This window comes from Podarcis liolepis (genome assembly GCF_965112155.1).
Source record: "Podarcis liolepis genome assembly, chromosome: 11".
NCBI lineage: Eukaryota > Metazoa > Chordata > Lepidosauria > Squamata > Lacertidae > Podarcis > Podarcis liolepis.
Window position 1 is genome coordinate 46,243,330 of NC_139565.1, and position 21,580 is coordinate 46,264,909.

At 44.8% G+C, this 21,580-nt stretch overlaps 1 protein-coding gene across 3 annotated transcripts in view; it reads right to left on the reverse strand.

Moving 5' to 3' along the window:
* The window catches only part of GHR (growth hormone receptor), a 108,491-nt gene extending 94,381 nt beyond the window's left edge, over positions 1-14,110 (reverse strand). Inside the window, exon 1 of one of the 3 annotated variants that reach the window (XM_083466004.1) lies at positions 13,642-14,110. The gene's annotated coding sequence lies outside the window, so the exon portion shown is untranslated. Of the gene's footprint in view, positions 1-13,366 lie in introns of all 3 variants that reach the window. The other 2 variants (XM_083466002.1, XM_083466005.1) reach the window with 2 other exon arrangements.
* Between the last annotated feature and the right edge of the window lie 7,470 nt (positions 14,111-21,580).

Here is a 21,580-nt window from a genome sequence, read left to right on the forward strand (position 1 = left end):
TCTCCAGGGGCCATGCTATGCTGCCATTCTAGCAGTCAAGGAAATCAAAATGCAACAAAACCCAATGTTAAATGGAATGTTAATTGTTGGGTCTGGCAGTCAATATTACAACTTCAATTGCTTTATTTTATGGTCATTGTGATATTACTCTCTTTAGGTTATATTCTGCACACCACTTTGAGCACAAATGTATTGGTGTAAAATGCCACCAGTGTGTAAACAGGCTAACCACAACTCTGATCACAATAAGTGATATGGGATGGAAATGGCTGCAGTACTGGGGAGTTTTTTTGTGGGGGAAATTCAGTCACCAACCTTCATTAGTAGCGATAAATGGATGCCAATTGAACATATTAGTTAAGCTTGACAGCTCCAAAGCTTTTAGCTTTGTTTACTAAAAATAAGTCAAGCAAACACGCTAAGTTAGGGCACCAAGACATTTTCAGATACAAACTTGAACTTTTCCTATGCAAATCAAGCCAATCCCAAATTTTCCTGGAAAATCCACATCACTATCTATGACTGGACTTCTGCCCCTGTCTTATCAACAGAGAAGAACTTTTCTGGCAGCAGTTTCAGCTCCTCCAGCTCTAGCATCTAATAGGAGAAACCTGGGGTTGGAGTCAAATGCTGGAGAACGACCATAGGCCAATGGTATAGTACATGCCCTGGAAACAGAAGGCCCTTGGTTCAATCACTTGCATATCCAGAAAGACCAGATGCAAGGTGATGGGAAATACAGTATCTCTGTCTGAGACGCTGGAAAGAAGCTCTGTCATTCAGGCCACACTGTAAAATCGCCATGAACAGTCATGGTGTCACTCCCCTATTCCCCTCACAGAGATACAATTCACAGAGTGGATTAAAAATTGTTCCCTTTGCCAGGGGAGCTCTTGAAAACTGTAACTTTATAAGGGGAATAAGGGTCTCCTAACAGCTCTCAGTACTCTTAACAAACCAAGATTCTCTGGGGGAAGCCATGATTGTTTGAAGTGATGTGATGCTGCTTTAAATGTATGGTGAAGGTGGGCCTCACAGCAGACAATACTGGTCTAACCTGGCACAATACAGTGGTACCTCAGGTTAAGAACTTAATTCGTTCCGGAGGTCCGTTCTTAACCTGAAACTGTCCTTAACCTGAAGCACCACTTTAGCTAATGGGGCCTCCTGCTGCTGCCGCGCCGCCGGAGCATGATTTCTGTTCTCATCCTGAAGCAAAGTTATTAACCTGAGGTACTATTTCTGGGTTAGCAGAGTCTGTAACCTGAAAGGTATGTAACCTGAAGCGTATGTAACCCAAGGTACCACTGTACAGCACAATGTCCAAGGCTGAATCTGGCCACAGCTCCCAACCTGTCCTTTTAAAAGTCCTAGGCCATCCATCCTTCCTTATGCCTCACTGCCTTCCACCCAAAGAGGCCGCTCACCCTTTTGCACCGTTTAGATTAGAACCGCTTTTCCAGGGGGGTGGGAAGCAAGGCAAAACCCAACAATGTCCCTCTGACAGAAAAGAGAACAAATGGCCAATGTGAAGCACAGAGGCAGCTGGGCAGTTCTGCAACATGATTGCACTTAATGAGAACAATGACCCCATGTACCCAAATGTCAATATCCTTTTCCAAGTATTTCAGAAACTGGATTCATTATTGCTCGTATTGGCAGGGTTTGCTAATTTGACAATGTCAGAGACCGGGGAGAGAACATTCTCGTTTTGCAACAGACCACAGGGACCATCCCCACAGTTGCCCAATCAGAGCTCTGGACCGGATCATATTTATCTTTGCTAAGTATTATAAACAACAGTTAGGACTGAAGGTAGGGGTGCAATGAACGGCTTAGCCCAGACCTCACAGTTATTACCCTAATCCCCTGGTAAGCACCATGGGGATACTTTACTGACTGAGAGCCAAGCAAAGCCTTAGTTTGCAGTCTTGATTTGAATCAGCAAGACGGATTGCCACAGGCGACTCTGCAGTGCCATTCTAATCTCGCTGCTGGAACCTGCCCAGAATCCTCTGAAATATTGAGTGTTTTGCCACTTGCCTGGAGATAAAAGTCAGATTTCTGTCTCTCTGGCTTGCGTGCATTTCCTAAAACATTGCTGCACACCACCCCAATCTCTGAGCGGTGTGAGATTCCAGGGGTTCCAGATGCTTGCCCAGGGTTCATGTTTCCTTTCAGGAATGAGGCACAGCAGTGACTGTGGCGCTTTTATGATATATGGTTTATTTACACATATATACAGTCTGAGCCTATGATGGGGGGACTCACAGCATCAACACCCCAATAAAGTCCTGCTTCTCCCATAGCCACAGTCTAGTATTCCAGGAGAAATCAGGAATGGCTCGCCCTCTCTTCCAGTCCAGCCTTCAGCTTTGGCATCCAGCTTCTAAGCTCAACTCTGGCCTTTTCTTCTACCAAACCCCACTCATTTGCCATCTCACACACAGCACCTTTCCTTTGTTTCCATTAATGGCCCATCACCCAGGCGATCATCTCATCAGGAAGCCAGCCTGGCTTATTTTTTTAAGACTTGATGGATCCAGAGCTTAGGAGGGTCTCTGCACACAGCCTACTTACCCACACCACACACACACACACACAAAAACTTTGTAACACTGTGTTTGCTCTGGGATGATTAAAAAAAAACATACATACATACAAATGAAATATCTCTCGAAGGACAGGCACAACTACATTTTGCTATGCTGCAGATGCACACTGTCCATCCTGCTTACAGTCCCTGCATCGTAGGCTAAAAAGCTGAATGCGGTATTCCTGCATACCAGATATAAACACTGGCTCTGGTGTAGCCATAGTGGGCAGTGAGATGCTTCTGTTCTGGCCAAGCAGGCAACATTCCTCATCCTTAGACCTCCTCTGCTAATTACACACAACTGGGGAAAGAGAGTGCTCCCCCCCCCTTATCTAAACGGTAACTGTCACACCAGGTGGGAGGATAATCCTTACTGAAATCAGAGTCGGCAAGACAAAGCTTAAACTTCACCTTCCTGAGCACTGCAGTGCAGACGACTACCTCCTCCAAGCAACTGGTATTTCATTCTGTTAAAAGAATACGATGTGATTGCTAATCATGCAGCTAGTGCTACCTGCAGTTTCGGTCGTGGCGCACTTGCACAAGTTTTTGCATACAGATTTTGCAATCCATGCCAGCCAGAGGCAGGCTCAGGGTTAGGAAGCTATCCTATGCCAAATCAAAGCATTTGTTTGTTTTATTAAAGCTGCCTTATGGGATAACTCCTTACAAACCACTCATTAAAAACCCCGGAACGTCTAGCTCAGTATTAGCTTCTGTCTACAGATTCTATGGGACGCAGGTGGCGCTGTGGGTTAGACCACAGAGCCTAGGACTTGCCGATCAGAAGGTCAGCGGTTCGAATCCCTGCGACGGGGTGAGCTCCCGTTGCTCGGTCCCTGCTCCTACCAACCTAGCAGTTCGAAAGCATGTCAAAATGCAAGTAGATAAATAGGTACCGCTCCAGCGGGAAGGTAAACAGCGTTTCCATGTGCTGCTCTGGTTTGGCAGAAGCGGCTTAGTTATGCTGGCCACATGACCCGGAAGCTGTACGCCGGCTCCCTCGGCCAATAAAGCGAGATGAGCACCGCAACCCCAGTTGGCCACAACTGGGCCTAATGGTCAGGGGTCCCTTTACCTTTTTACAGATTCTATGCAGACTATCTGGCAGCGGCTCTCCAGGGTCTGACCTGGACATGCTAGGGATTGAACCCAGAACCTTCAGATGCTTTACCCCTGGCACCCTAACAAGATCCCCCTGCCTGGGGCAAGCTTCATATTCTATGCTAAGAAGCTTCTTTCTGATGATTTCCACGATGAATCCCAAAGGAGTGAGCATCCGTAGCTGACTCTAGTGTCCTGCAGCCTGAAGTAAGCTAACTTAGTTGGAAGTCAGCTGCACTAAAACCTCCTAGAGCTCAGACTCCTGTTGAATACAGCAAAGAAGGTGAGGCTCCCTTCCTTCTCTCTCCACACCCTACAGATCAACAAACCAATCACATTCCCAGTTCAGCTTTAAATCTTTGCTATTTTATCTTCCATGCAAAGAACGCCAAGCTTAAGCTTATTACTGGGTCAGAGATACATATACAGTGCGCTGTGCAAAGCTTAAGAGGGTGGAAACAGCTGACACTAGGCAGAGGAAGGAAGGCAGAGGGAAGCCTACGTGATGTTTGGTACCAGTAACCTCTTACTGTGCAGCTTTCCAGCTTCTAAGCAGGAGAGCCTGGTAGCCGCATGATGCAATTACTGGGTGGAAGCTAATCTTGCCTGCATACTTTGGACTCTGCTTGATTAGCAGAAAGCTTTTTCCTGACATATTTCGGATTTCTTTTTTTTTTTAAAAAATAGTTTTGTATTGAAAGCTTTTCATGGACAACAAAGATACATGTGGCACCTCTGTTTTCAGTTCACATTGTCTTTTCTACAGGTCAGTTACATTTGGTGTGAGATATTGCTATTGTAGGCATTTCGAGTTGGGGGGAGAGAGGTGGGGGGTGAGAAGGTGGTAACGTTCTTTCCTTCTTTTGCAGAGTATATATGTGGAATTCTGTGTCAGCATCATGTGGATAAGTTCTTTAAAGGAAAAAAAAAAAGCTCTGCTGATAAGAGTACTATTGTTTCTTCCACCCTTTTCTTCCTTCTATTCTTTCTTCCACCACAGATGCATTTTTACATATTATGGATTCTATCTTGATAAATACTTTGGATATATAAACGGAGCGGTTCTTTTCTTTTTGTGAATGTGAACCAGTGTTAGAAATTCATACATAAAGCTAATAGACCAATGGGACCTTAAACCTAGGTTACAGTTGCCACAACAGAATGTCTAGGCACCGTTTTCCAATTTTAAAAAAAACCTATTATTATTACTATTGTTATTATTTGTTACTATTTATTAACTATTTATATTTTTTAAAAAAATCTCAAAGTAGTTTACAACATCAACTATACAATCCATAATAAAACCCACATTCAAGCTTCAAGGAAAGTAGTTCGGATCCTTCTTTTATTGACATGTTGTTTTCCCCATATTTATTTATTTACCTACTTAATTAATATAACTGTCCTATAGCATAAGTTCTCCAGGAAGCCAGTGTGGTGTAGTGGTTAGAGCATTGGACTAGGACCTGGGAGATCAGGGTTCAAATCCCCACTCACTAGGTGACCTTGGGCCAGTCACAGCCTCGTACCCTACTTTGCAGGGTTGTTGGAGAGATTAATTGAGGACAGGGGTGAACAATGTACTCCTTGGAGGAAAAAGTGGGATATACGTGCAATAAATAAGCCCTTCTGCTCACCTGCTGAAGAAAGCTGAAGGGACCAGCCAGATGGAGATGTCAAGCACCAACCTGGCATCCAGAAATCTCCATGTGGTCACAACTGAACGTGCCTAGTGCCTTGGGAATTTCAAACACTGATTTGAACTTTTTGTGTATCCATCATCTGTAGTTTGCTCAAAACTTTGTACTCGTCAAAATGCCATGTATTATTTTCCCATCAAACTCAGATTTACCGTTTCTGCAGAAATCTAGTAAGTCTACCAATCTAAAATCTATCAGCCATGACAAAATTAAATTTAAAGGAGCCCATGACAGTGACCAAAGAAGGAATGTTGAGTACCAGTAATATTCTGATGCAAGTTTTACTTAGAAACAAGTCCCACTGTGTTTCATGGGGCTTACTTCCAGTATAGGAGACTCTTGAGAGTCCCATGGACTGCAAGAAGATCAAACGTATCCATTCTTAAGGAAATCAGCCCTGAGTGCTCATTGGAAGGACAGACCGTGAAGCTGAGGCTCCAATACTTTGGCCACCTCTTGAGAAGAGAAGACTCCCTGGAAAAGACCCTGATGTTGGGAAAGATGGAGGGCACGAGGAAAAGGGGACAACAGAGGACGAGATGGTTGGATAGTGTTCTCGAAGCTACAAACATGAGTCTGACCAAACTGCGGGAGGCAGTGGAAGACAGGAGTGCCTGGCGTGCTCTGGTCCATGGGGTCACGAAGAGTCGGACACGACTAAACAACAACACTTCCAGTATTGCAACCTGAGTTTCTTTGCTAGAAATAAACCACCCCCCACAGGTAATTAGATAATCACGGTGGTTGTTTGGTAGGATTGTGCATTGTCCTCCACTCTGCACAACAGTTAATTCAGCACCATCACTTAGCTGTGGGCTGGGCGAGACTTGCATCCTCTGCAATGTTGAATGTTGCGGTGGGAAGCCTAAGAAGGAATTTAAAATTCTCAATCACCATTATCAAAATAAAGTTAAATTTTGGAATAAACTGCTCACCCATGTATTTATCCCAGCAGGTTTCCTACAAAATAGCAGTGCTAGATTCCACAAAAATCTTTTATTTTGCTGCATTTGAAGCAGTAAACAGGCATAGCCTGCAATTCTAAACACAGTTATTTGCCAGAAAGCATGAGAAAATTGAGGCCTAAACAAGATCATGTTTAAATTACCCCTTTGGGGGCTTGCCATTCAGGCAGGATGATTGTTTATCAAAAGTATCAAAAGTGGCTGCGATGAAGCAACCCAGCCAGCACCCAAACACAAATTACTATTTAAAAACCACCAACAACAGCCATTTACAGTTTTTGTTATTGCAGCCTATCCTCAAGGCAACTTAAAACAACACAAAATGCATTAACACAGCAAAACAACAAAGCACCCTAAAATGATCTAAAACAGTGGGGAATAGGGGCTTCCTAACAACTCTCAGCACCCTTAGCAAACTACAGTTCCCAGGATCCTTTGGGGGAAGCCATGGCTGTTTAAACTGGTATGATACTGTTTTAAATGTATAGTGCGGATGGGGTCCTAACATGTGCCATTTCAGAGGGCATTGTTTTTCATCCACAAAATATTTACGGGAAGGAATGACAAGAGGAGGCAGAAGGCAGGCAGGCACAAGTTTGTTTATATTGTATAGTAAACATAACATATCCTTGTAGCATGCCTGAACAGCCTGCCAGTACTTTGGAGCAGGACTGTAATTATTTTCCGGCACTTACTGACAGTAGCAAGGTGCAGCTAACAGCGCAGCGAGTCATACAAAGAAAACAACACCTGTTGTGTCTTATTATTATTATCATTATTAGCCACTAGTTAGGGGAGATTAAACCTTTGGTGGGGGCATGTCGTGCTCCTTCTGGGGTCGTTTGTCCAACTTTGGTCCTACCCTGCACTCAGCTCTCACCTGTGGCTCCTAGAAGCAGTCAGCATGCAATAGTGGCCACATTCTGGGTAAAGGTAAAGGGACCCCTGACCATTAGGTCCAGTCACGGAAGACTCTGGGGTTGTGGCGCTCATCTCGCTTTACTGGCTGAGGGAGCCGGTGTTTGTCTGCAGACAGCTTCCGGGTCATGTGGCCAGCATCACTAAGCCACTTCTGGCGAACCAGAGCAGCGTACGGAAACGCCGTTTACCTTCCCGCCGGAGCAGTACCTATTTATCTACTTGCACTTTGACGTGCTTTCGAACTGCTAGATGGGCAGGAGCAGGGACTGAGCAACGGGAGCTCACCCCGTCGCGGGGATTCGAACCGCTGACTTTCTGATTGGCAAGCCCTAGGCTCTGTGGTTTAATCCACAGCGCCACCCGCGTAACTCCACATTCTGGGAATGGCTGGCTAAACCAGGTAAGGGTAGCTGATGGGTCTCAAACCCTCGGTGAGTCAGGGACTTTCCCTGCATGTGATGATAGGTCCCGTGGATTAAGCTGATGCAACTAGGCCTGGGAAGTGATATATAAAGATTTGAAGAGAATGTTGAAAATGACTTAGAAGCTATGGTTCTGAAAGGTAAGGACTTAATGGATTTACTGTGCAAAGGACTTTGTTCCAGTATCTGAGAGTGGATGCCAAGCCAAGACCAGCCCATCCCCATAGAAGGAAGAAGCCACCGCCAAAGAAGATAAGGAAGATTGGCAAAACAAACTACAGTAATGAACTATGCAGGACATACTGGATAATTTGAAACCCAAGAAAGAAAGGACATTGATTTTCTCTCTCTCCTTTTTGTTTGTTTTTTCTTTTAAAAAAGGGGGAAATGTTTAATGCAGGCTTCCTCAACCATGGCCCTCCAGATGTTTTTGGCCTGCAACTCCCATGATCCCTAGCTAGCAGGACCAGTGGTCAGGGATGATGGGAATTGTAGTCTGAAAAACATCTGGAGGGCCGAAGTTGAGGAAGCCTGGTTTAATGCACATCTTGCAAGCTTTGTGTATAGGTTTTACATTACTGTATCTGAATTTTTAAAGGGCACTTGTAACAACATGAATAAGGTTTTAAAAATGGACTGCTAAGAATATAAGACCTTATGGACATGTATGAATAAGTATAAAATAATGGAACCAGGAGGGGGAGTGGAGGGGAGTCAATTAAGATGTATGATTTAAATTCTTGATTGTGGTGGGGTTTTTTTGTTATTATAAAATTAATAAATTGTATCTAAAAAAGAAAGAAAGAGGTGAATGGTCCAATAGTGGGCCCAACGGTCAAGAAGGTGGTTTCTGCACATGGGATATAAATGCAGAAAATGAATAAATGAATAGATTTGGTGGAGTTTGTTTCTTTAATAATGAGGTTTAAAGAAACCCCTTTCTCCACATTTCTTTATGACATTGAGCACCAGGTGGTCAGGAGCTCTCTGGCTACACTGCCGCTCACAACTGTGGGTGTTTCATACTCCCTCCCAGGTTGAAAATGTGCTTTGTGTAGATCTTCTGGAGCAAAGCAAAGCTTTGAAAGCCTAGTTGCAGCTACAAGGGATATGTTGTTTTCCTCATTTCAGAGAGCCTCACATTTAGAAGAGACAAGGATGCTCAGAGCTAAGCGAGCCCAGAGTTGGCACACACCACATTTTCAACACATCTTGGCAGTGGGGCAGCTTTTAAAATTTTAAGTTTCAACAGAAGATGCCTTCTTCGCTCTTCTTTCATGTACTAATTTACCCAACCTCTGTAAACAGAAGATTATGAAACCTGGCGTTCTGAACACAAACTGAGATCTTTGGGGAGCTTGTTACCATAGCTGTCAACGTTTCCCCCTTTTTAAGGGAAATTCCCTTATTCCGAATAGGATTCCTCGCAAGAAAAGGGAAAAGTTGACAGCTATGCTTGTTACATGTGACAGGGAACCCGTGGCCATCTTGATGTTGTTGTCTACAATTTCCATCATGCCTTATGTTCCCAATCGATGCCAGTGCTCTGCAGGCGAGGACCTCCTGCTGATACCATCTTATCAGGAGGTTTCTTGTGCATAATGTAGGAATTGCCCCTTTACTGTGGTGGCACCTATCCTTGAGATTTCCCTCCCCTTGAATACTAGACGGGCGCCATCTTTTCAGCACCTACTGAAGAAGGCCTTCTGTCAACAAGCCTCTTAACCCAAGATTTTCCCCAGTCATCGGAATTGTTTTATAGAAATTTTTATTGTTTCAGTGCTTGTTTGCCTCCTGTGGGATATAAATTTAGTAAATAAATAAATATTCACTTTTTAAAAGGAGCATATCAAAGAAACCTCCACTTCACCACTTATTAAAAGCCAGCCTGTTTCAGTGGGCCTTTGGCCAAAGTCTGTGCCCACGCCATAATTTTAAAGTGCATTCAAAGCACATTACTTCCCTCAAAGAATTCTGAGCAGTGCATTTTAACCCTCGCGGAGTCAGAATTCCCAGCAACCTTTAGTAAACTACAGTGCCCAGAATTCTTTGAGAGGGAAATGTGTTTCAAATGTGCTTAAAAGGCACAGTGTCTACACAGCCACACAGGGTGCTGTTCTGTTACCCCTGATGTGCAGTTAAATTTTCCTTGCTCTGCTTTTGTTTTCCTGCTCGGTCATTTACTTTTTATACACAGTGTACATCTTTCCTCCTTGATTGATTAATGAATAGGTAACATTTACTGTATTTTTTGCTCTATAAGACGCACCAGACCATAAGATGCATCTAGTTTTTAGAGGAGGAAAACAAGAAAAAAAATATTCTGAATCCCAGAAGCCAGAACAGAAAGAGGGATTGCTACACAGCGATCCCTCTCGCTGTTCTGGCTTCTGGGATAGCTGTGCAGCCTGCATTCGCTCCATAAGAAGCACACACATTTCCCTTTACTTTTTAGGAGGGAAAAAGTGCGTCTTATAGAGCGAAAAATACGGTAACTGCTTGTATACATATACCGTATTTCGCTCTATAAGACGCACCAGACCATAAGACGCACCTAGTTTTGGGAGGAGGGAAACAAGAAAAAAAATATTCTGAATCTCAGAAGCCTGAACAGCAAGAGGGATCGCTGTGCAGCGAAAGTAGCAATCCCTCTTGCTGTTCTGGCTTCTAGAATAGCTGCGCAGCCTGCATTCGCTCCATAAGACGCACACACATTTCCCCTTACTTTTTAGGAGGGAAAAAGTGAGTCTTATAGAGCAAAAAATACAGTATTTTTCTACTTCTGGATTTTTTTATATTCTACGGTACGTTTGTAACATGCAAGTCCTTTCTGGTGGGAGGGAAGCTGTCTAGAAATATATGTATAATTCTAAACAAAGCAAGGCATTTGGTAGATTAATACAGGTGCTTATCCAATGTGCTGTCCTACCTGCAGTGCAGCAGGTATCTCAAATGTATACACCTCCGCTTACATTTTCAAATCAGATAGAAGCTGGTTTGCAGGAAAACTCATCGAACAGCAGTATTTCTCAAGGAACAACAGGATACATATGGATTGGCATTCCATTTTAGGGGGTGAAAGTTAACGTTTTCAAAATTCTTCAGTGAGGGGGTCTTAAAAATATGTTTTTGTGTGTGAGGAATTCAAATCTGCTTCTATTTTTGTGACTGGACAACGTTTAGCTTGCTAAGTCTACACCTGATGAAGAAGCATGGAAGATCCTTTCGGAAAAACCAACACATTTTAATTTTACCGTCTGAAAATGTCATAATGCTAAATACTATAATGCTAAATAGTAAGCAGATAAATAAATAATATAGATACAGAACTGCAAGTACTTCAACAATCATTTTTAATGATTTCTATGAAATTGTACACAGGTTTTATCTACCAAGTAAAACTTTTTTTTTTTTAATTTAACCAAAACATCTTTTGAATTCCCAACTAATGTCACAACTTTTGAGCCCACCCACCCCCTCATATTGGGAGGCTGAGAGCTGGAAAATTCAACACGCCCTAATCTAACATGTGCTCTGCTTTGAACACCAGCAGTGGGAGTGCACTGGAGCCAGAGTAAACAGGAATGTGTGTACACAGATCAGAATGCTGGTGGACTCACAAAAAAATCTTTTCGAATCCAGGTTCAGAAATCTGTGTAACTTAACCTTCCATTCCTTATCTCACCATAGCTCTGCGCGAAGGTTCCCTTCGTGATTATTCACTACACAATTACACACTGCACAAGGGGAAGAGCCTGTTGCCCCCGTCCCCCATCCTTTTGTTATTCGCACAGCCCCCTGTGCTGGGGACGGAATGTCTGCAGAGGGCAGGAGCAGGTGCTGTAAAGGCTGACTTAAGAGGCTTGATCTTCCATTTTATATAAACCATCTTGAGTAGAGGGGGGAAATCCACCTTCTCAGTGATCTAAAAAGACTTCATGGGCACGATTCTACCAAAGGTAGGCACTTCAAAAACCCCACTGTTGTTGGTGGACCACAAACCTATTTGTATTTGTGTGGAAGTAGTTACCACCGCATTCAGTCGAACTGCGTTCAATATGCATAATTGTGTCCTTAATTATATGCTTATTTCTCTCCATCCCATCGAAATCTACTATACAACAGCACAATCGCATTCGCATTTCTTCAGAAACAAATCCCACTTGTGCTCAATGGCATTAACTCCTAGGTAAGTGTGAACAGGCTTGCAGCCTCAGCGGTGCTGAACTTTAGCCGGATTGTGACATCCCAGCTTTATTTGTGCGAAAGCAGACAAGAGTAATTATTGTAATTGTGGGTAAAGTGCAACTGCATATCAATTACCTATCAATGCAATCTGTAAGCCCGTCAATGAAACTTAATTTGAGTTTACCTGGGGAATCTTTAATAGCACCGAGTAAATGAATACCCTTAACGACACAATGCCTGGATAGAAAGACTGTAATTAAGCAGGCGGCTATACCATTCTAGCTAACATCAGTATTCAACATTTTATTGGAGCCGACAGAGGATATTAAAGCTGTGATTCTATGCCCTTTTACTTAGCCTCACTGAACACGGAGCAGATAGCTCAGCCGCTTAGAGCATGAGACTCTTCATTTCAAGGTCGTGGGGGTTTGAGCCCCATGATGCGCAAAAGAGTCCTGTACTGCAGGGGCTTGGACTAGATGGCCTTCTGTGTCCCTCCCAACTCTATGATTCTATGATACTGTATTCAAGGAAACATGGATTGGGTTGAGCTGCAAGGATATTTGCTCCTTGGGCAAATTCTGCAAGGGTACTGTTCTGCTAGGCTTGGCATTCTGTGTTCTTATGGAGAGCTGGGACAAGAGTGTGTTGAATTTGGGGGAGATGAGAGCGGACAAGAATTCATATAAAGTTGGCGGAGGGACGCCAGTTTCATATCAGGTGCAATAAATCCCACCCCATCCAGAACAACAGGTGAGGTGAGCTAGTTTGTCAAAAACTGGTCTAAAAGTGAAAAAGCCCTCGTTAGCCATGCAACTAAGCATCCCCATCGAAATCTACCTTTGTTGCAATAGCTCTTCTGGATTACAACAGCAAGCAACACCCCGAGCCTAAACAAGCAAGCAGACAAAAGTAGAAGTCAAGGAGAAAAACCAACCAAACAAACAACCACCACGAAGAGACTTGTGGCACTTTAAGGACTACTACCGCATTTTTGACGGTATAAACTTCCGTGGACTAATCAAAGAGTCCTGGGACAAGCTGTAGTCCACAAAAAGATTCCGCCGTCAGAAATATGTTACGTCTTAAGAGGTGCCACGAGACCTTTGTTGTTCCTGTTGCAACAGACGTGACACGGCTTTCGGGGGGGGGTGTTCCACCAGAAAGAAACCTCTATTTCCACCTAACAATCGGCATCGACCTCGCTTCAAGCTGTCAAAGCTGGGAGGGAAAGGGCGCCTCTTTCTTTCAGAAGGAGGGGGCGCTTGCTACAATTCTCAACTACTGAGAACAACCGCCCCCTCAAAAAAAAACAACCCGTGCCTCTCCCTATAGTAGCTGGCCTTGCACACACACACACACACTCCCAACTTCCCATTGCCCGAGGAAGCGAATCCTGCCCGCCAGTTCCTTCGCTCTCCCCAACTTCCTCGAAGTTTGCAATCAACAGGCGTTCGTTTGCACATTCACCTGGGACAAGGCGAAGTCGCTGCGCACTCAAGAAACTTTGCCTTCCAGCGAGCGAGCGCGATTGGAAACGCAGGGATCGTCGGAGGCGGAGAGCGCAGAGGGAAAGAGTCTCTCCAACCTCCAAGCCTCGGCCAGGCTTCCACGACGGAGATCAGATTACCACTTGCCCCTCGTGGGGGCTGAGGGAGGACGGGGAAAGTCGACCCTCTACGGGGGAAAACGCGAAGGAAACCCCAGAATAAGAATGCGCCCCTCGTGCGCCCTCCTTTACCTGCCTTGCCAACGAGGCGCAGAAGTCCAGCGCGCTCCCTTGTCTTAGTGGACGCTGCGCTCTCGCCAGGGCAGACAAACAGCTACGCCCCTGGCTGCGCGTACCCCGACCCAGGCTGTCGCGATCTCACTTGTCGCCCCCAAGGCACCCTCCTCTTCTTCCGCCGCCGCCGCCTCGCCTTCTTCCCATGGCCGTAGCCGCTGCTGCTGTTGGAGAGTTGGAAAGCGTCGCTCTCCTGGAGAGAGTTGCGCCTGGAGGGAGAGGCGGGCTTTATGTCCGCCGAGGGGAGCGGCTTCTTTTAAGAAGGGATCTGCTCGGCACTTTCTGCTCCGGGCGGAGGGGCGAAGCGGGGGGGGGGGGGCGGGCTGGCTGCGAGGCAGGGAGGAGGCGAGCGCTGCGTTCTGGCAAGCTCGGGTTGCCCAGCCCGGGAGGAGGTGCGTCTCTTTTTTGCCTAGATCCCCCCCCCCCCGTCCAAAATAATTTCTCTGCCCTCCCCACCCTTTTCTTTTTTCGGGGCTCCACCTAGAGAGAGAACTTCGCGACTGCAGGGCTTGTAGTTTCCCATTCCGAACAGAGGAAGGGTCTCCACGGTGGACATTCAAGTTTGTTTTATAATTTTGTTTTTTAAGAGGGGTGGGAATATATACTCGATGCCGTAGAATTGCAGAGTTGGAAGGGATGCCTAGATTCAACTAGTCCAACCCCTACAATGCTGGAATCTTCGGTCCCATGTGGGGCAGAATGACAGCAGGACCTGCCCATCTCCGTTTCTTTACATTTCATTTGGGCCACCGATATACTGTAGCACTATTTATTGAGTTGTATCCTCGAGGAGCTCGAGGTGGTATACATAGTTTCCCCCCTCCGCATTGAATCACCACTGCAACCCTGTGAGGTAGACACATACAGACGAAGCTGCCTCGTACAGAGTCAGGCTGCTGGCCCATCTAGGGCAGACTTGTCCACACTGACTGGCAGCGGCTGCCCAGGATTTCAGGCAGGGACTCTCTCCCAGCCCAACCTGAGGGTTCCCGGCATCAAACCTGGTGCCTTCTGCATGCACAGAAAATGCTCTGCCACTGAGCTATGTCCCTTTCCGTATGTTTCTCCCCACTTATGAACCAGTGACCTTTGCATGTGAAGCAAGCATGAGACACCACTACGATGCAGAAACTGCAGGTTAGGCTAAGAGGTAGCAACCAGCCCAGTCACCCAGAGTCACCAAGTGAGCTTCATGGCCAAGTGAGGATTTGAACCCGGGTCCCCCGGGTCCTGGGACGCGGGTGGCGCTGTGGGTTAAATCACAGAGCCTAGGACTTGCCGATCAGAAGGTCGGCGGTTCGAATCCCCGCGACGGGGTGAGCTCCCGTTGCTCGGTCCCTGCTCCTGCCAACCTAGCAGTTTGAAAGGACGTCAAAGTGCAAGTAGATAAATAGGTACCGCTTCGTCAGGAAGGTAAACGGCGTTTCCGTGCTGCTCTGGTTCGCCAGAAGTGGCTTAGTCATGCAGGCCATATGACCCGGAAGCTGTATGCCGGCTCCCTTGGCTAATAAAGCGAGATGAGCGCCGCAACCCCAGAGTTGGCCACAACTGGACCTAATGGTCAGGGGTCCCTTTACCTTTACCCCCAGGTCCTGCACCATAACCATTACACCATTGCTCTGATTACTAGGTATAAAGATCAGGGAGGGGGAAACCTGTGGCCCTCCAGGACATTTCTGTGCTCATGCCATTCTTGGCTTTTGTTAATTTTGGAAAACACAGGTGTCTAGTCCGATTTCAATATTGCAGTTATTCCTCAGAAGCACCTTTACCTGTGGCCAGCTTCACTGCTACCACATCCTCAGTGCCAAGAGTTGTAAGAAATGCAGTCCTTTCATTGTATTCATTGAAGCAAAAAGAGGGGAGATCTCTGTACCATTGAGTGGCTTGCAATTTAGACCGAGGCATGGGGGAAATAAGGGGGAGGAAAGGCAGGAATAAACAGAAGCAGTGTGGGGTTAGCTGGCATAGTCTGTCATTAGCTCTGGCTCCACCTAATGTTGGCCTCCCTGCCTTCCAGCCCAAAGAACACCAGGCACCACCACAAGTAGCCGTAAACTAGGTTATTAAATGGACATAGGGCTATGTACCAGGGAGTGTTCTTGCACTCAGATTCTGCTTTGGGACTAAGTCAAGATAGCAAACTGGCTCTCTGAAAGCAGGTCCTTATGCAGCCATCCAGGCACAACAGCTGGCTTGGGGAAACCCAGATGTTTGCTCTTCCACTCCTCTCACAATGCATTTAATAATGCAGCTAAATAAAATATGTTGCATCCCAGAGCGAGCAACCTGTGGTCTGTAAAAGTTGTTGGAACTCTTAGCAGCCTCAGCCAGCATAGTCAATGGTTAGGGATAATGGAAGTTGTAGTCCCAACAACATCTGCCAGGCCGCTGATTCTCCATCCCTTGTGTAACTGAACTGCAGATGAGCAACCCTTTTAAAAACAGTATTAGAAAAAAAAAGTAATCTGCTGTGTGGTTTCCAAAGGGTTAATTGACCCAATAAAGCTTTGCAGTAAAATTCTCTTATCCATTGCAAGGTGAAGATAGAAAAACAGAAACATTCCTTCGTCTCAGTTCTGCCGCACATTGATTAGGGACCGAAATGCCCTTGGAATTATCTTGCTTTGGCACTCTCTAGATTCACGTATAAGATGCACATCCTGACCACATTTTGACTAGTAGTACGTGCTAGAGGATGTACATTACGCATGTAAAACGGTGCTTTGTTTTTAAAGGAAGGAAGAAAAACATGATTATTGTGGGAATGTACAGAAACTGTTAAGAGGTACGAGGTGTCTGAAAAAAGTGTCCTTCAAAACTGGAACACTGTAGATTAAAAAGAAAGAAAGAAAAAGACACAGACAAAGCAAGTACTTTAAAAAAAGCGTATTCCTGAGAGTCACCACATTATTTTGCAATGGTCAGGGACAGAGAAGTGAAAACAATGCTTACAAGGACATAATTTTCTTTCAGTGTCATTAATACAGAAGGAATACCAGCCGCAGCTTTGCTTGTTGCAATCACCTGCATGGATTAAAATAATCATTTCGAGGGGCATGCTTTAGAAAATTCTCTCTCTCTCTTTAATATATAGTTTTATTGATTTTCCTTCACAAAAGAGAGAAAAGGATACAAAACTGAAATCCCAATTCGCCCCCACACTTTCCGCTCAAGGACAGATCAATCTAGTTAAGTTTGCTAAAGTCTAGTCTGTGATTTCAGTAGTTGCCATTCTTCAGGATTATCAATAAACCACCGTATTTTTCGCTCTATAGGATGCACCCAACCATAAGACGCACCTTGTTTTAGAGGAGAACAAAGAAAAAAAAATTCTCCCCCTCTCTGCTCAGCGCCCCTTCAGCGAAGCGGCAGGAGAAACGGAGCCCCTTCCATTTCTCCTCCCGCTCTGCTGAAGGGGTGCTGCGCAGCTCTCCCTCTCTGCTGAAGCCAGGAGAGTTGCTCTCCTGGCTTCAGCAAAAGGAACCCAAAGCCTTTGGAGCACAGCGCGAGTTCCTGCTGTGCTCCAAAGGCTTCAGGGATAGCTGCCTGAAGCCTTTGGAGCGCAGTGGGACCTCGCGCTGCACTCCAAAGGCTTCGGGCGGCTATCCCTGAAGCCTGGAGAGTGAGACGGGTCGGTGCTCACTGACCCCTCTCACTCTCCAGTCTTCAGCGAAAGCAACGCGTAGCCTCCGGAGCACGGAGGGAGCGCTCCCTCTGTGCTTTGGAGGCTTCGCATTGCTATCGCTGAAGCCAAGGAGCCTGCATTCGCTCCATAGGACACACAAACATTTCCCCTTAATTTTTGGAGGGGGGAAAGTGTGTCCTATAGAGCGGAAAATATGGTATTTTATAAAAGGATGCCAAATTTCAACAAAATTGTCTATATCATTTCTTTTATTCAATGCATGCAATCTCTCTGTTAATTTTTCTGATATAGGAATAGGCCATACATTCTGTGTCCGATGAGAGAGACACCAATGTATTTCCTATTTCCTTTTTCCTTTTTTAAACTTTTATATTTTAGTAATTCCTTTCCTTTTAGTAGTAGCACTCCTACTAGAGGCACAGAATTGGAAAGGATTGGAACATCCATGCTTTAGATCATTGATCACTAAGGGTAGGGGAAGAGATCCAATTCAGTTTGCATTTGAAGCTGAATCTATCAAACTTGCACTTTCTGAAGCAATATGAGAACCAAACCAAAACCATCCTTCAAAATTCATACTTGCAGTGTCGTTCTCCAACTAACAATGTTTACAAAAATGTATATATTCTAGAAAATGTGCCTAAAATGAATGTAGGATACTAAAATGAGTTATAATAAGAAAAAGTGGTTACAAAAATGTGTACATTAATCAAAAGTGCATCTAAAAATGTGTTTATCCACACTAAAATGCTGAAGAATATTGATGAGGATTTTTTTTATGCAAATGGCTGCAGAAATCTGAAGAGCTGAATCTAACACTGGAAGAATGAGAAGTATTGGGAAATTTTTAATGTTTGACGTTTTATTATGCTTTTATATGTGCTGGAAGCCACCCAGAGTGGCTGGGGAAACCCAGCCAGATGGGCAGGGTATGAATAATACATTTTTTAAAATCATTACTATAAAACAGAGAGAAAATAAATTGACTAGCCACCCAATCCTACATTGGTTAACTCAGCAGCAAGTCCCACTAAAGCTCTCTCCCAGCATTCAAAATATTGCATGAGGGCTGAATATAGGTAGGGGACGCAGTGTGACATGCTCACCCCCTAACCCGGTAGTCTCTATGGGTACTGCCCTGTGGCATTTATTCAGACATCTCCAGGGAAATTCTAACCATGTTGCCCCTTCAGTCAGTAAACCTTATTGCACTGGGTTCCAAATTCTAACATTGCTCAACTGAAATCCCCTTCAGCGCACTGCCCAGTGTGCAAAGGTCAGGAAAGTAGCCAGAGCTCACAGGGGCAATGGGATGAGCTTCACTTTAAGCCTTTTCTTCTGAACACAAAAAGAGGGCTTCAGTTTAGTGAGGTTCAATCCTAAATAACTTTGCATAGGATAGCAGCCGTAGTTCTGTCTCTGCGAAGTTCAAATTGATCCCAGTGGCCATTGCTCTGGGAAACTTATAGAAACTTTGGCCTAAGTGGGCTTGGGACCAGTTGTTCCTCCCAGAAGAGAGTCCATCTGTGGCCATTCCACCTACTCATTTATCTATGTTGTATAAAACCTTTGTTGCTAATTGGCTGAGTTGTTGTGACATCATGGAATATACGAATATCCTGAGCACTCAGACAACAAATCCACAGAATATTTGTATTCCAGCTTCTTTGAAGAGGAGTGGTCGGTATGTCTTGGATTAAAGTCAATTAATCTGTTAAAAACACTTTTATTCAATGAAGAATGTGCACCTGATTGATCAGGCAGCAGTGGTTTTCTATTAGAAAAAAATATTAAGGCAAGTATGAAAAACTGCCAATGGAAAGCGCCATCTTAAAGGAGAAACTGACTGTTTCCTGCCATCTAGGTAAAACGGATCCTACAATACATAGTGTATGCATCATCTTTTAAAAGATAGCATTGTTCTTCTAATACAAGAACCTCAGCAGATGTAGTTTTTCCCCATTATCACACTTCCATGTTAGCAAAAGCATATTTTGTGGGAGGGAGGCAATGTCCATAAAGGGAATCAGTTGTATGTTTTTATTACACATGAGTGATCTACATGCAGTTCTTTAAAATATTGCTCAGAACTGGGTTCCTCCTCTGTAAATCTTGAAAGAGCCCTGTGATGGTTTTGTGAATGAAGGAAGAAGTTTCTGCTTCTCCAGCTGAGTGCTTATTAAGTTTCTCAGCTTGCTGTTTCTAACAACTTATACTTTAGTTTCTGGAGAAGCAATTTACGAGTTCATGCCATGTCTGAGGTTCTAAAGCAAGTGTGGGATGTAATCCACTGGGAGCAGTCAAGTACAACATTCCTTGTTTTGCTAGAGTGGACATGCAAGGGAATGTTTGGGCCAGGCAGTCGAAACTTCCTGTTCCTCCTGGCCTGGAGCATCCTTCCTTGCATGTGACTAGTAGGTGGGCGTGACCTTTCCGGACCTGGTAAAAGGCCAAGTCACGCTGCTACCTTCCTCTTTTCAACCTTCCTGTTTGCCCTGTCAGCTTCCTGTATCACCTGGACTGGACTGCTGGCTGCCACAGCAGTTCCTCAGTTTATCTCCCATATGGGGTAAACCTGTTTGTACATGTTTGTAACTTTAAGCCTAAAGCCTGCCTTCAGGGATCACACTGTGCTCTGCCTGATTGCGAGTAAAACTACTTTTTGTTACTTATGAATAAGACTGTGGTGTCTTTATTCTTTTAGGAGGGATTCCAAAGGGGTCTTACCAGGAATATTAGAACATATCTCAATCTGGACAAGCCAGATTGAATTGCTTATTGTCTTAAGAAGCTCACACGAGTTTGCAACCAGCTTTCTGCTGCGTAAGAAGGGAAATACACTCTGCTAAGTGAAGAAACTTGCTAGTGCAAGTTAGGAAGGATATTAATAAACAATATATCCTCTCCTGCCACCCTCAACATTCCCATAGCAGGCCCAATGGAATATTGTCTTTCTTGCAAATTGGGAATTGAGAAATACTACCGAGAATATGTAAAGCCAGTTAATTAGCAGGCAGGATGTTTAATAATGTATTGTTGCATGTCACTGTCAATTTAATTATATTATAAAGGTTCTGAAGTGGCTTACAGTAGAGGTGGGGAACCCGTTCCATTCCCATCTGGGAAACATTTGGGGGACCAATGCCAGTGGTGGTTGAGGCCAGAGACAAAAGTGGGCGTACCAAGAAATGTAAATATTGTCTTTGTAATCTTAAGAGAGTTCAGGGTTCTACCCAGTAGAATGAGTTCTACCCAGACAACAGCGCTCAAGGAGCGCTGGTGTGGGATGTGCCCTGGGGGTGTGGCTAATGAGGGTTGTGGCCCGAGGAGAGTGTACCTGAGCATATGCAGTGTGGCTTTTCCATTTTAAACGCTGACTGTAAAAGCAAGTGACATTGGGACCGAAATGAATATAGAAGGTCTTCTCACATGATCACTGAGGACGTGGCAGCTGTAGCAAGAGTGCTCAAAAAGTCTGCATGAGTTGGCTCCCAGCCTGTGACTAGTTTGATTATGTGCAGGATGCGTGTGTCGGAGGGGGTGGGCAAAGGGACATTTGCAGCAGAATGTCAACAATTCACTGCACATCCTGCTCTCAGCGCTCCTTCTGCAAATGCCAGCCTCCCAGGCGGCATAGCAGTACCTGAAAAACATCAGCGGAGGCAGGTGAAATCACAAGCAAATTGGGTGGTTGTGGAGGGAAAACCATGAAAACATCCAAGTAGGAAGCTGTTATCTGAGTGAAAAGAATCGCTCTTTGTTACAATCTCCTCTCCTGTGTGCTGTGGCTCTCTCAGTCAATAACGGTGGCTTTCTTCCTGCTGGGCAAGTCTTATCTTTCTAATTTATTACCGGAAGGCCCTATTTAATACCCTAGCAACAGTCAATGGCTGCTAGGAGTCTCTCCCCCCCCCCTCAGGGACCCAGCAGGAGACACCCAAGGCAAGATATTTCCCTCCCTCACAAATAAAATTTTATTGTCATTTTAACAGTTGCAATAAAAAAGCATCAGTAGCAAAAAATATGTCCAGTAGGATAATCTCGTAAAGCATTCAGACAATACTTATCTGATAATATTGTTAAGACTCCATTGTAAAGTATTATATCTTCTGCACACACCTTCCTGTGTGGAGGGTGGACGAAGGGTATTTTCCTTTTCATTTATCAAAGAGAAAGAAAGGGAATCAATTTCACCAAAATTTTCACTTCTCTGAGGTACCTTTGGTTACCTTCTTATGGCAGGTGAGGTGTT